General features: G+C 42.5%; 1 protein-coding gene across 3 annotated transcripts in view; it reads left to right on the top strand.

The window, feature by feature from the left end:
- The window catches only part of LOC123769433 (transcription initiation factor TFIID subunit 4), a 241,093-nt gene that overhangs the window by 167,043 nt on the left and 57,032 nt on the right, over positions 1-17,018 (top strand). The window lies entirely within an intron of this gene.

Genomic DNA, 17,018 nt, shown 5'->3' with positions numbered 1-17,018 from the left:
CGGGATGTTGGTGCGGGGCGGCTCCTTATGCGGGTTCCTTCCCTGTCGGCTGCACTTGTGGCGGTGGACTTGCACGCTTGTGGCATTTTGGTTTTGGTCCTGCGTTTTCTTTTCCCTCCTGGGGCTGTCATAGGATTGGCTTGCGGAGGATGTAGAGGCGCTTGGGGCCGTTCCTGGGTCTGGCACCTTTGTTTCTGCTGCTAGCTTTCGGTATCAATGTTCCTTCTATGTCGTTTCGCAGGCGGTCTCGTGCGTTGTTTCACCTCCGGCCTGCTTATGCACTGCCTGTGCCGTCCTGGTCTTTGGACAGGGTGCTCTCCTGTTTTTCTTCTTGGTGGTTGTGGCTCCTTGGGATCAGGTTTGCTTTGCCTCGGCTCTTTTTATGTTGGCATTGCCCTCTGGGGGTCGTGTGGCGGAGCTTCATGCTCTTCTCAGGCGCAGTAGTTTTTGGCTCCTATGGTCGTGGTCATAGGTTTCTTCGTCTGCGGCCGTTCTCCCTTTTTCTGGCGAATGATGTGCCTGCTGCTTTCCGGAGGGGTCCTTGGGTTGTTGTCTCGCCTTCGTGTTGAGGAGTGGTTCACCAACCGCCTCCCGGGTGTGTCCCCTTGTTTTCTTAGGTAGTCTTTGGTGAAGTAGTTCCGGAGAGCCGTAGGGGCTCCCTCCAGAAAACCAGCGTTGAATGTAATGAAACACCATTTTCTGGGTGAGTCCTGGAGGCTCCCCGGCACCCTCCTGCCCTCCGGTCGGCGTTTTTTTTTTCACGGTTTTGATATCCAGCCTCAGAACTGGGGCGGGGATTGCCGGCACGGGGGTCTGGGGCTCCCCCTTTCCACTCCCGGGAAGGGGGGAGCTACACAGACATGCGGCGCGGCTCGTGTGACGTCATGCTTGTTAGTTCGTTTTCCTGGGGGAGTTCTGTCCACTCGTTTGTCGATTTTTGTTGTTAACCAGAATAGGGGTTTGTTTTGTGGCGCTTACCTTTCTGGGTGCCTGTCCCGGTCGATGGCAGATATAGAATGCTCCAAATCACATGTGCATTTCAATGGGCCATTGCTCCCCGTGCCTCTCTGAGGGGGCCAGATTCTGGCTCGTGGTCCCCGGTAGGCCTAGAACTCCACCCACATCGACTGATGCAAAATAGTTAGGGTATCCATATCAGCCATGGATAGCTCCGGGGTGCCTCCGGGACTCACCCAGAAAATGGCGTTTCATTATATTCAACGCTGGTTTTTTATTGTGTACAAGAAAAAAAAGACACTGAGGCAAATTGCCTCCTGGAGGCATCACCTCTTGCAACGAATCCATCACCGCAACGAACCGGGGTTGATCCCATATGGTTCGCCAAAACAAGGTTACACTATACTTAGTTATATAGTTTAGTGACAGAAACACCAAAGTATTTTTAGTGCGCAGTATAAAGTGAATTTAATTCAAATGAAAGCTATTTAGCGATTGCGACTACAAAATCAAAATACAGTGGCACCAGACTTATGATTGCCCCTACTTGCTTATTTTTCGAGTTATGACGTAAATTTCATCAGAAAATGCAACTCGACTTACGACCTTTGCCTCGACTAGCGACTTTGTTGATACGCATATGGGTCGACTGATCACGTGGTTCCTGATGGCACGGCCGACCCTGCCTCAGTTTACCAGAGCTGCCCGCATAGTGACAATCATGCTTGTAAAGAATTTCATTATTTTTGTGCTTTTTGTTTTTTGAACATAAAAGTAATTATTATGTATCATGCTATGGGTCCCAAGAAAGTCAGTTGTAATGTTCAACCTAAGGAAAGACATGTGAGGATGACCATAGAGGAAAAACAAGAGATCATTCATAAACATGAAAATGGTATGATGGGTTGTTGATGTAGAGTAGAGGCTGTGTCTGCCTCATTTATTAAGGAAATGTGTGCAGTATAGGAAGAATTGCAAAGTTTTGCTGAAAAATGTCACCCAAATCTAGCTGTAGCAGGCTATCCTTTTTAATGACAATGTGATGTCTCACTTCAGACAAGTGTTACAAGTGTTACATTTTTGCAGCACCCAAAGTGAAACTCCATCAGGTCCAACTGCTTTATTTCTTCCTATCCCCCATGAGTAATTTTTCCACTTTGTTTTGAGATACCTCTATATATTCTATGGTATTCTCTGGAATTGGCATTGGGTCTGGCTCTCTGAAATCTTCATTTTGTACAAACACACTTTGAAACTGTTCATTTAGTGTTTCACACGTTTCTTGTTCATTCTCAGTAAACCTCATTCTTAATCACTGGATTTTATCTTTTACACACAGTTTGCTTTAAATGAATTTATAGAAAAGACCTGGATCTGTTTTACATTTGTCTGCTACCCCTTTCTCAGAGTTCTTTTCTGTCTCTCTCCTCACTGCTGGGTATTTGTTTCTTGCTTGCAGTGCTGGTATATTTGAGGGTTAGGCCTCTTCCTATATTGTACCCATTTTCTTGTCTTTTCCTCTGGCCCTCTCACAATTATTGTTGAACCAATCCTCTTTTTTGGTTCTTCATCTCTGTTTTGGTGTGAACTTTTGTGTGCCTTCATCATATATTTCAAAAATTTTGGCATACATCTCATTTACTGCCATCCCTAGCAACAAGTCTGTGTGTGTGTGTGGGAGGGGGGGGGGGTTGTATGCAGATACACACACACAGGTAGGGAAGGTAGGGGAAGGAGGCGGAGTGGCCCTACTCATGAGAAAGGAATGGAGTTTTAAGGAGATGGCCATCCCGGGCTGTGAGGAGTTCAGAGACTACATAGCAGGCACCATAACAATGGAAGGACCAAGAATAGTAGTAGCAGTAATATACAACCCTCCACCAAATGACAGAAGACCCAGTCAAGAGTATTAAAACAACAACATGGCAGTTAACACTATAATTGAGAGGGCAGCCTCTGCTGCCTGTAGAAATAGATCCCACCTGCTCATCATGGGCGACTTCAATCATGGAAAGATTGACTGGGAGAACAAGGAACCGCATGGAGGCGAGGATACGTGGAGAGCCAAACTATTGGAGGTGGTGACAAGCAACTTTTTAACCCAGCATGTCGGAGAACCCATAAGGATGAGGGGCAATGACAAACCAGCGAGACTCGACCTAGTCTTCACTCTGAACGACTCCGACATAAGAGAAATCGGTTTTGAGGACCCAGTAGGAATGAGCGACCACAGTGTACTGGTGTTTGAGTACTTGATTGAAGAAGGGTTATTGAACTCGAGGAGGGATACCGAAACCAAAAGGTTAGCATACCGAAAGGGAAACTATGAGGGGATAAGAAAATTCCTAACAGATATAGCATGGGAAACAGAGCTCAGGGGAAAGACGGCCCAAGATATGATGGATTACATCACGCAGAAGTGCAAGGACGCAGCAAACAAGTTTGTCCCAGTCCAAAAGGAAAACAGAGAAATGAAAATGAGAAACCCATGGTTTAATCAGAGATGTAGGCTAGCTAAGCAGCAAAGTAAAAGGGCATGGAGAAACTATAGGAATAACAGGACTCTGGAGAGCAGAGAAAGATACCAGAATGCCAGGAATGAATATGTCAGGATGAGAAGAGAGGCAGAAGGACAATATGAAAATGACATAGCAAGCAAGGCAAAGACTCAGCCTAAATTGTTGCATAGCCACATTAGGAGAAAACAACAGTAAAGGAACAGGTTATGAAATTAAGGATAGGGGCGGAAGGATTCACTACAAACGACAAGGAAGTGTGTGAGGAATTGAATAAGAAATTCCAGGAGGTCTTCACCTTAGAGCAAGGAGAAATTCCATAGGTAAGTGAGGGAATAGCTAACCAGGAACCACTGGAAGAGTTTGAGATTACCAGTGGGGAAGTAAGGAAGTGTTTACTAGAGTTGGATGTGACGAAGGCTATAGGCCCAGATGGAATCTCCGCTTGGGTTCTAAAGGAAGGAGCAAGAGAACTGTGCCTACCACTCTCCATAGTGTATAACAAATCACTGGCAACAGGGGAACTGCCAGATATTTGGAAAGCAGCTAACGTAGTCCCGATATACAAGAAAGGGGATAGACAGGAGGCACTGAACTACAGGCCAGTGTCCTTAGCCTGCATACCATGCAAGCTGATGGAGAAGATTGTGCAAAAAAAAACTAGTGGAGCATCTGGAGCGAAGGAACTTTGTAACACAGCATCAACATGGGTTCAGGGATTGCAGGTCCTGCCTCACAAGGTTACTTGAATTCTACGACCAGGCAACAAAAATAAGGCAAGAAAGAGAAGGGTGGGCAGACCGCATATTTTTGGATTGTCAGAAAGCCTTTGATACAGTGCCACACAAGAGGCTAGTGCGAAAGTTGGAGATGCAGGCTGGAGTGAAAGGGAAGGTACTCCGGTGGATAGAGGAGTACCTAAGCAACAGGAGATAACGAGTCTGTGTGAGGGGTGAGGTCTCAGATTGGCGAGACGTCACAAGTGGAGTCCCGCAGGGGTCAGTCCTTGGACCTATACTGTTTCTGGTATATGTAAATGACCTCCCAGAGGGTATAGATTCGTTCCTCTCAATGTTTGCCGACGATGCAAAAATTATGAGGAGGATTGAAACAGAGGATGATAGGAGGAGGCTACAAGATGACCTGGATAGACTGAGTGAATGGTCCAACAAATGGCTGTTGAAGTTCAACCCGAGTAAATGCAAAGTAATGAAACTAGGCAGTGGAAACAGGAGGCCAGGCACAGGATACAGAATAGGAGATGAAGTACTTAATGAAACAGACAGAGAGAAAGATCTAGGAGTTGATATCACACCAAACCTGTCTCCTGAAGCCCACATAAAGAGAATAACGTCTGCGGCATATGCGAGGCTGGCTAACATCAGAACGGTGTTCAGGAACCTGTGTAAGGAATCATTCAGAATCTTGTACACCACATATGTAAGACCAATCCTGGAGTATGTGGCCCCAGCATGGAGCCCGTACCTTGTCAAGCACAAGACGAAGCTGGAAAAAGTCCAAAGGTATGCTACTAGACTAGTCCCAGAACTAAGAGGCATGAGTTATGAGGAAAGGCTGCGGGAAATGCACCTTACGACACTGGAAGACAGAAGAGTAAGGGGGGACATGATCACAACCTACAAAATCCTCAGGGGAATCTACCGGGTAAACAAGGATGAACTGTTCAACACTGGTGGGACGCGAACAAGGGGACACAGGTGGAAGCTGAGTACCCAAATGAGCCACAGAGACGTTAGAAAGAACTTTTTCAGTGTCAGAGTAGTTAGTAAATGGAATGCACTAGGAAGTGATGTGGTGGAGGCTGACTCCATACACAGTTTCAAATGTAGATATGGTAGAGCCCAGTAGGCTCAGGAATCTGTACACCAGTTGATTGACGGTTGAGAGGCGGGACCAAAGAGCCAGAGCTCAACCCCCGCAAGCACAATTAGGTGAGTACACACCCAGAGGCGAGACACAAGGAGACCCATCCAGCTAGCTGTAAGGTAGTGAGTAAAAAAGGGAAAAATTTCAGTATTCACTAAAGAGTTGAAGCAGGGGAACACTTTTTTGCTGTGAATATTGATAGTAGATTAACTAATGGAATCACCACGGATGGTAAGATCATCTTGATACTTGGAAATTCTAAAGTTAGATATATAGAGAGGACATTATATGTGAAGTTCAGGGAGAGGAAGATGTTGGTGTGCTTTGTAGTACAGTATCTGGAGTTGAGGATATTTACCAACATGGACAACATCATGGCTTTAAATGGAAACATCCAGAATTATTTTGTTATGGGTAATTATGTAGGAATTCAGGGATCCTGTTCATATACAGTATAACATTTGCCTAGAAGAGGATTTGGCAGTGAATGGCTACGCAATACAGTTAGTATTAATTTCAGGCTTGATAAATACTGAGAAATCTTGCGGTATATTTATTTGATGAATTGGAGCATTTCTGTGGCAAATTTGACCTGCATGCTATGCACTGGATTCATTTATCTAGGACAAAGATGGAAACATTGTATTTGTAAATTCACTGGAAGGGGACACTTTTTGAGGGATTTGTCAAGAGTTTATATTACTAAAAGATATTTATCGAGGATGTGCACTGGGAGGAGATAGGTTGCCCATTAACCCTTAAACTGCGCTGGGCCTGTATATACGACAGGAGTAAAGTGTCCCACCATGCGCATGGCATACATATACGATGTAGGGTTCCGGCCACTATTCAAATGGCCCACGGTTACACAGGGTTCACATCATCTTCCTCAGGGCTCTTGTAAACAGACGCCATGATTAAAAAAAAAAATATCTTGGGCAACATTCTCCGGTGTGAGAGCCACAGTACCGTGTGAGCAGCCAAGGCTGGCGCACGCAGCATAAGCTAACAGCACTGCTGTTCAGCTTGTGACCACAGCATCACCTAAAAATGTCAAAATAAATATGTAACTGCTATTATTTAACAATGACAGTATTACAGAAGACTCTTGACTGTGATAAAAATGACCAGGATTGTTGTGATAATTAGCGCAGTGTGGGAGGAGTAATGCTGAGGGAGAGACGGAGGTAATGTCGTCTGCTGAATCTGTGTGGCCACCTGTTGTCTGCACTCACCACACCAGCTTAGTGGTTCGCTATGGTGAACACAAATGTAGATACTTATATATAACGTGTGTATTAGTGTAATAACAGCAAAAGGAGTATGTTGGGAGGAAGCATTTTAGTGGTGGTGTCGTCTGCACGACTTGTCACTGTGTAGAGTGGCCACTATGCTGTTTGGGCACCATACCAGCTTAGTTGTACAGTTATGGTGAATAAAACATGTAGATACTTATATATAACGTCTGTATATAGTGAATAAAGACAAAAACAGTATGGTGGGAGGAGGAATATTTTGGCGAGTAAGGTGTTGAGGGAGGGCAGGAGGCAGCGTTTGCTGGCTGGGTGTGTGGCAGCTAGCCCACTCTTTGGTGTTTTGACTCACCATACCAACTTAGTGGTTCGTTATGGTGAACAAAGCATGCAGATATTTATATATAACATGTGTATATAGTATAATAACAGCAAACTACTTGTTTATTGTTTTATGAACATAATAATTGAATCACTAATATATACCATACTTTTGAGTATAGTGATGATTCACCCCTTTTATTATATAAATATATCACACTACACACTATTGAATAATATTACTGCAAATTACTAAGAAAAAAATCAGACATTGAAATAATTAGGTAATAATATACAGTACACACAGAAGTCATAATGGTGTTATACATCAAATGAACAAAGCCACAAGGGCCAGCGTCTGAGATCATCCCAAACGTAAGTTCGAACCCTCATCCCGGCTCTTGTGGATTTATTTATGAGGTAATATCATCTTTGTGGCAACTCCCACCTGACAGCTCGAGTGGAGCTGACCGCCTCCGACGCTTGCTGTGTCGACGCCTAGATTTTGCCAGACTTCCTCGGCCTATTGCACCCAAAATATGTCGCCTACGATTTTTTGTTTTTCTTATATTCAGGGAACAGAAATGAACATTTTTAGAAGACGAAAAAAAATAGATTTAATTTTTGTGCACATGGGGGAGTTAGCCACATGCGTCACGTTTGTGACATATATATAACATATATATTATGCCTGTGCGCATAAAATCAAGTACTGTATTCGAAAAAAAAATTGTATCTTTGCAAAATGATAAATTCCCTGAACAATTACATGTAAAAAAAAAAATCCACTTTGGTTGTGGGGATGTGGAGAAGAGAGCCTGTTTGCTGTGCGCCTGTGCATGAAGCTCCCAAATGTGGTCGCACTGGTCATTCAAGCACCGCGAGTTGCCACAAATATATTTTCAATTATTTGTTCTATGTATTTCCAATGCAGTTTTATTTTTTTTTATTATCGTATATGATGCATATTTGTGTCCTTTGCAATATGTATACAGTAGAATGTTCATAATGTTCCTTAAAACTGTGATACATTTGTCAGTAATGTGTCCACAATAAACGTTTATTGTCACAATATTACTTGTTAAAAATTCACCAAAATTACAATATGTACAGTTTCACACACTATTTGCACAGTAACACACCGTATTACACACTCAGCACTTCAGAAGTTAGTAATAATCAATGAAATAGTCCACGGTACACAGTGCGACTCTGCTCTTATTGCACCAGGTACAGATAGATTTTTGCTTCCTGTTTCTTCTTTTTGTGTGCTTGCAAATAACGCACTCACGTACATACTTGGCATTAATACCTGTAGGTGGTATGTTGCCAAGCTTGTGAAGCGTAAGGAAGTCTTGCAAAGATTATAGGAAATGTCTCTCACTGGAAGAGATTCAGTCATTCTGGAAGACATTCAGCCATTCTGGAAGAGATTCAGCTATTCTTGAAAATATCTGTGGAAAACACCACCATGGAAGCTGCTAATACTGTTCATCTATGCTACTTGTATCAGATGCATCATCACTGAACCCAGAAAATGATTCATCTATGTATCATCAATAAATATTGGAGATGGCATGGGAAGTGCTCAGAGCTACAACTGGATACGCTCGATGTATCGTCCTCATCGGCGCTGTATCACTTGCATCCGACGTTTGTGTTAGGTCCTTATTGTGCCTAGCTTCTTCAATATTATCATGATCTTCAAACAATAAGTTCTGAATTTCACCGACAGAAAGCGATCTTTCAACACCATGTCGAACAGGTGTTTGGGAGCCAGAGGTGCTTGCACCACCCATGGTTGTTCACTTAGTACTAACCCAGCCAGCAGCCCTAGGACATTCTGGGAATTTTTTCAAAGATGGCTGCCTCTCACTGGAGGTCATAAGAGTCCATTTTGTACCCAACCTTCAGTGCACGTGTTTTGAATGAGGTACGAAATATTCAAAAGATGTTTTCTCGGTGCAGTTTCCCACCGACCGAGTTTTCTTGTTTGGCGCAGCACAGTGGTTAAAGCCTTAAGGATCCCTTAGCAACTTGAGGATTAACCAAGCTTGGATGGTGGAGAGGAAGATATATACAAGAGTTGTTACATTCTTGTACAGCCACTAGTACTCGTAGCGTTTCGGGGCAGGTCCCTGGAATACGATCCCCTGCCACGAAGAATCGTTTTTTCATCGAAGTACACATTTTACTGTTATGTTAAACAGAGGCTACAGTTAAGGAATTGCGCCCAGTAAATCCTCCCTGGCCAGGATACGAACCCATGACAAAGCGCTCGCGGAACGTCAGGCGAGTGTCTTACCACTACACCACGGAGACTGCTGAAAGGGTCCAGGATGGACTGAATCATTGTTACGTTTCTTGATTTTGATGTGGTGGGGGGGGGCTAATAATTCCTAAGGATTCTTTCAGATATATCGAACAAATCAGGGAGGAAATTGGGCCATCGAAAAATGAGACAGACCAGGTAGCTAATAATGACAAAGAAATGGGTGGCATTCAAAATTAGGTTTTTGTTTGTTTACTAGTGAAGTTGATATTTTATCTGCAACCGAACTCAATCTATATAGGTGGTAAAGAAGAGCATTATTAAGTGGTTGCCAGGGAGGAAGTTATTGACCAGGTTACTTTAATACTCTGCGTTATTTAACCCTTAAACTGCGCAACAACACACATGATGTGCTGAGCAACTTACCCAAAAGTGCACATCATGTCATATGACGTGTTGGAGTACTACGCAAGATTTAAGCAGCCCGTGGATGCACAGGGTTCACCTCACCTTCATTGGGGCTCTTGTAAACAGACAGACTTTTTTTAAATTGTGGGCAACATTCCCGGGTGTGAGGTCCTCAATACTGAGTGAGCCACCAAGGCTGGCACACACAGCATGAGCTCACAGCACTGCTGTTCAGCTTGTGACCACAGCATCGCCTAAACATGTCAAAATATATATGTACATTGTGACTGTGTTCCCCCCCCCCCCCCCCCCTTATATTTCTCCCACGCCTGCTGTAAAAGTCATATCCACTTGACCCGAGCATTCTCTACGTTGCGGGCAACAGTTTGATATATGTGGGAGCGTGTAGTGTTCTCGCGTTGGCGAGAAATTCGTAAAAGAAGAGTATTTTGACCTGTGGTATAGGCCCTTTAGGACGCCAATATGGCGCTGACACCTCCGTTTTGCCGCCAAAACTGTGTGACGTCAGTGGCACCAGATTGGTCACTGACAGTGAAGTGGCACAGGGAGCCAATGAAAACCGCCCCTGGCAAGTATGACGTCACGTAGGCAGGGGGGTCCGGAGATCGCACCTCTGTGGCACCACCAGTCTGAGACAGCACGTCAAGGTGGTCGGACGTGCGACAGGGGGTCCTGTCAGGGGACAGGATCCCCCATCTCCGGCGGTCTGCCAGCACCTGTGGGGTCTTCCTTCGTTCGTGTGTTGGACCAAAGAGGGAATTGATGGAATAATGAGTAGCAAGTGCTCCAGGGACAGGTGTTGTGCAAGAGTGGAGTCTAGACAGTGACGTCTGGGACGTCTGATAGCTTCACCGGTGATGACGTAGCGGCTGGGCCAATCCTCTGTGAGGGAACCAGTCTGACACGACACGTCTAGGTGCACGGATGTGTGAAGGTTGGTCCTGTCAGATTTGATTTGTACCCCGCTCCCGTGGATTTTACGCGTCACACGTAGTCTGCAAGTACGCTGAGAGGTCTTCCTTCATTCCATGTGTAGACCGAAGAGGGAATCGACGGAATATTGAGCATCAAGTGCTCCAGGGACAGGTACTGTGTAAGAGTGAAGTCTAGACAGTGACATCTGATAGCTTCACAGTGACGATGTAGTGGCTGGGCCAATCCACCGGGAAGCAGTGAAAGAAGAAAACTAATTGGGAATCAGGACGACTGCAGCCGAGAAGTAGGTTGGCAGCCGTAGTTGTGAGGAGAAGTCAACGGCCAGGAGACCGACTCCAACCCTGCAAAACGTTGTGGAGGAGCACGTACCTGCGGAGGACAGAGCACGGTGACGACGCGTTTATTTTGGGACGTTGATTGGGTTCCTGGAGAATGCATCAGTGTGTGTGGGGGGGCGTTCCCTACAACGAGGCGAGAGCCGGAGCTACAATTCAACTCTCACCGGAGGACGAGTCCACATCAGTGAGGTGGAAGTAGGTGATTCTAGTTTCCCTCCCAATTCCCCTTTAGTCAGCTATATATTTAGCCAGAGTATCTTTCATGTCGTGAGCCAGGCTCACTAATGTCTATGTCACGGTAGGACACAGTTGTGAGAAGTGAGGCTGTAGAAAGCTCTTACGGTATATATATTTGCAGTGTGTGGATGCACCTGTTATCATTGAAGAGTTTACTGTGTCGTTGATGATTTCTTTCATGTGACATTAATATGACAACTTATACCAGAGTATGTATATATAAGTGTACCAGTTATTGGTGTTAGGCTGTGTGCCCAGTATTTATCTTATTAGTATTGATATTGATGAATTTATCTCTATATATGTATATGTTAGTGTGATGAATAACATTTCCATGTGTGCAGTGATTAATTGTGTTATCGCCTTCGAGAGGAATTACTGAATCTAAGGACAGTACCGTGGTTAATTGCATTCATTGTAATTATTATGAAGTACAGTGCATTACACCATTATAGTGAAATATTATGTTAATTGCTGTAGAAATGAGTTATTGAACTTGAGATCAGTGTGGTGATTCATTGCGTTCTATTGCCATTATAGAAATATTGTGTTGATTACAAACATAGTGATCCCTGCGAATTTAAAGAATCTGGCGCTTCACGCCAAAGAAACAAATACTAAGCATTCGCACGGTGAGGGGGGCTGCCCAGCTGACATTGACAGGAGAGGGGGAGTGTTACCCTCTAGACGAGCCCTAGTTTTATGAAGAGAGAGTGACTTTCTGCATTGTACTTAATGTTTCGTCGTTGATACGGATATAATACCTTGAAGTTTTTAAGTAAAATACAAAATACCTTTGCGTTTGTATTATCCCTCCATATGTCTTGTTGCTATAGAACAGTTCCAAAGAGTGAGAGTATCGGAGACATACCTGCCTGAGACCAGATTTATTGAGTGAGCTCTCTGCCATTGGTACCACAATTCCACAATACCACTGACGTGTTACTGGACACGGGAAACACCACTTGGCGACCTTGCAGTTAGTAGTAGAGCCCTTGTCGGGGCGGGCACACGGTTCCGAGAGAGCAAACTGTGTTCCCACTCATCTTTGGCTATAAGGCTGGCTGGGGATCGACTGGGATACTCTCCTGGCGAACAGTGACACCGCGAGGATTGAGTGAAGACCCGCAGGGCTATGGTGAGTAACAGTTGTCACTAATACTACTGGGTGGTATCTATGTAGAGAGAGAGACACCCCGACGTTGACTACCATTGACCGGATATTAAGAACGGTTACTTATACTTATACTTACAACTAAGGTAAACCCCGACATTGGCGATCTTGCCAGGTGCCCGGGATAAAGATCTTATGTACACTGTTACTCGCTTACAGGACGTTCCCCGACATTGGCGACCTTGCCAGGATAAAGTACTTAGGATATCTTGTATACTGTTACTTACTTCGCGTCCCCCGACAACATGCTATTATTTAGCAATGATAGTATTACAGAAGACCCCTGACTGTGATAAAAATGACCAGGATTCTGATAATAGCAGGATTGTTGTGATAATTAGCGCTGTAGTAGGAGGAGTAATCTTGGTGTGGAGGGATGTATTGTTGTCTGTTGACTGTGTGTGACCACCTTTTACTGTCTGGACTCGCTATACCAGCTTAGTGGTTTGCTATGGTGAACGAAACATGCAGCTACTTATATATAACAGCTGTATATATTGAATAAAACAAAAAATAGTACAGTGGGAGGAGAATGTTGGCGAGTCAGGTGAGGTGAGGGAGGGAGTGAGTGGCAGCCAGTGGCGGAGCTGCCACTAGCTGCCACTGCTACACAGCATACCAACTTAGTGGTTCGTTATGGTGAACACAAATGTAGATACTTATATATAACGTGTACATATAGTGTAATAACAGCAAAAGGAGCGTTGGGAGATGGCATCATATGCACGACTTGTCATGCTGGGTAAGGTTGGCCACTATGCTCTTTGGGTACACCACCACCTTAGTTGAACAGTTATGGTGAACAAAACATGTAGATGCTTATATATAATGTGTGTATATAGGATAACACCACCACAAACAATACACTAGGAGGAGGAATGTTATTGCATCTGGCCTTGAACCAGTGAGGAAGGGATTATTAGTTGTGTGTGGCCACCTGTTACTGTGTGCCATCACCGTACAAGATTAGTGGATCGCTATGGTGAACTCAAATGTAGATACTTGTATATAACGTGTACATATAGTGTAATAACAGCAAAAGAAGTGTTGTGAGAAGTCATTTTGGTGAGGGAGATGGCATCATCTTCCTGACTTGTCATGCTGTGTAAGGGTGGCCACTATGCTCTTTGTGCACTATACCAGCTTAGGTGAACAGAACATGTAGATACTTTTACATAACATCTGTATATAGTGAATAAAAGCAAAAACAGTATTGTGGAAGGAGGATGTGAGCGAGTGAGGAGTCATTGAGGGAGTGGCAGCAAGTGGCTGGCTAGCCACTCCTTGTTGCGTTTTGACTTGCAATATCAACTTAGTGGTTCGTCATGGTGAACAAAACATGCAGATACTGTACTTATATATAACCTGTGTATATAGTGTAATAACCGACAAACTATTTGTTTATTGTTTTATGAACAATAATTGAATCAATAACATGCACACAATAATTTTGAATACAGCGATGATTCACATATTTTATTATATAAATAAATCACACTACACACTATTGAATAATATTACAGCAAAAAAAAAACTAAGAAAAATCAATCAGACACATTGATATAATTAGGGAATTATATCTTTGTGGCAACTCCCGCCTGACAGCTGGGGCAGAGAAGACTGCCTCGGTCGCTTGCTGAGTCAGCGCCTCTTTTTTGCCAGACTTCCCCGCCCTATTGTGGCCAAAATATGCCACTTACGATTTTTTTTACTATTTTTCCCGTGATCAAGGAACACAAACTAACTGGTTTATAAGAGAAAAAAAAAATAACTTTTTTTTTTTATGCACCTGTGGTGACAAAGGCCCCAAATAGCCCTTAGCAGCTTAGGGGTTAAATGTCCAGAGATAAATATTCCATCCAGTAACGAGTTAGTGTAAGCAATACATTTTGTCACGGTTGCAATGGATTGTACAAACAATGATGGTTAACTCATTTTATTTTGTTTGTTAATGGTGCATTTGCCAATTAACTTGGTGTGTTTTCATCATAATAGACAGCTGTAAAAAACAGTTTTTACTGTACCAACGTGTCATATATATTGCACAATACAAAATATATATAGACTCTGATGCAGTAATTTTATTAGAAATAATTAATTCAGAGAATCACAAGCTAGTGAAATATTAATACAAATTATATTAGATCACATAAATGACTATACAGTAATATTTTGTGTGCTTTGTTAAGAAAATATCTTAGGGTAGTAATGAAGTTTGGACTCCCAAGGCTCTTAACAGGTTATACTCACAAAAATTCAAGCTCAACAGGTAGGTTCCCATGACCAGACCAAGTATTTGCTATGGTCCTTAAAGAATGTAAAAAACTTTGTGAAAAGTTGTCTTTCATATTTATCATTAACCCCTCAACTGCTTGGCTTCCAAATATGACACCCCCCTTCCCAGTGCACAGGAAATAAATTATTTGGAAAAAAAATTATTTTTTGTTTTGAAAGTGTCAAAATCCCTTCCCTGAGTATGAGTTTAGTAACAAGGTCAAAATTGTACGTACTTTGGCTGCTATGGGGTCTGTAAGTCATCGCGTGACGTCATCATTCCCTGGTCGCCTGTGGCGTATGCCCCCGGGGCATGATGCGCGAGTTGCCACAAATATATTTTTGTTCATTTCTTGTGCACAGTTCCGAATACATTTTACTTGTTTTTTCGTGCCAATCCTATGTGTAATGAACACGTACACTGTATTAGGGCAGTAGAACATACATACTGTCCGAAGACACTGTTACGTGCATGACACACATGAACACATATGTTGCACATATTTCCCATGCATCATGCTAATTTATATATATATATATATATATATATATATATATATATATATATATATATATATATATATATATATATATATATATATATATATATATATATATATATATATATATATATATATATATATATATATATATATATATATATATATATATATATATATATATATATATATATATATATATATATATATATATATATATATATATATATATATATATATATATATATATATATATATATATATATATATATATATATATATATATATATATATATATATATATATATATATATATATATATATATATATATATATATATATATATATATATATATATATATATATATATATATATATATATATATATATATATATATTTATTTATTTATTTTGTTGGGGGTTTCACCTCTCTATTATTCTCTACCCTTACTCTGGGGTGAGCAATAGTTACGCTCAAGGTAACTCACCGTAGCCCTGCGGGTCTTCCCTCGATCCTCACGGCGCCACTGCACGCCAGGAGAGTCTCCCAGTCAATCTTAACGGCCTCTTATTAAGAAAGAGTGAGAACACGACTCGATCACATCGACTGTCGTGTGCCCTCCCCAACAATAGGGCTCTACGGTTAATCAGAAGGTCGCCAATTGGTGTTTAAGGTGGCCAATAACACCATCAGTGGACTGGTGTATTCAGTGGTAGCCTTGGCAAGGTCATACTCAAAGATCAGGAATCAGGCAGGTACTTGTTGTTATCACTCTATGCTTACAGGTTTAGTATAGCCACAAGATCAATGGAGGGGATGATAAAAACCAAAGAGAGTTTTGTATTTTACTTAAAATGTAAGAAAGATGTCACAAGGCCACACAATAATCGATAAATCAACTGATCCTGACTCGGCCGGTAATTCCCACGGATATTATGCGACCGCTAGAGGGCAACATTCTCCCCTCCTCATCAAGTGTCAAGAACAGCTGATCGCAATGGTCACTCCGCGCGAAATTTGCTTGTTTGCTAGATTCACGCGCGCGGTTTCTTTAAATTCTCCAATATTACTAGAAACTCGCACACTCTATATTGGCACAAATAAACCGAATTACTTAGTTACACTGTACTCAGGCTCAAACAGTCTTTTCCACAATCAATTCTACAAATGATTCACTGTAATGGCTTCACATTGTTCTTCACTCAACAATATATTATAAACTATTAACACTGGAGTTTTCAGTACTTTCTCTCGTTGGCGATAACGCAATAATTCACTGTACTCACAAATGATTATTCACTGAATGAACATAGACATATATATGGTATATAGATCAATCATCAATACATGGAAAATAAATAGTTTCTGGGCACATAGCCTAACCTCCAAATACTGGCATAATATTATATATAATTCACCACTATATGTTCATATCAAAATCTATAGAAAGATATACACAACACAGTAAATTTATCACTGGTTCCTGGTGTCTGTACACACCAATAATCAACATGAATATTACAAGTACTCTTGATAGTACTGTCTAGCACCCTGGTGCTTTACCATGACATAAGTGAGACTTGCTCACGACATATAAAATCTTCGGGCTAGATAATATAGCCAAATAATATAGCTAACTAAAGGGGAATGGGGAGGGAACTAGAACCACCTACTTCACCCTATCCTCCGATGAGAGTCGAGATGTAGCTCCTGGTCCTCGTGTCGGGAACGCCCCCACACTACACGTCGTCGTGTCCTACCAGAGCCTCTCGTCGTCCCACCGTTTAGCGCGTCGTCTCCGTGCCTCCTCACTGCAGGTCCGTCCTCCTCCTTGACTTCTTGAAGGTTGGAGTCGGTCTCCTGGCCGTCGTCTTCTCCCAGCAACGGCTGTCGCCTACGTCTCGGCTACAGTCGTCCGGTTCC

The sequence above is a fragment of the Procambarus clarkii genome, chromosome 63 (genome assembly GCF_040958095.1).
Source record: "Procambarus clarkii isolate CNS0578487 chromosome 63, FALCON_Pclarkii_2.0, whole genome shotgun sequence".
NCBI lineage: Eukaryota > Metazoa > Arthropoda > Malacostraca > Decapoda > Cambaridae > Procambarus > Procambarus clarkii.
Note: the sequence above shows the minus strand (reverse complement) of the source record. Positions and strands in the feature narration are given on the sequence as shown.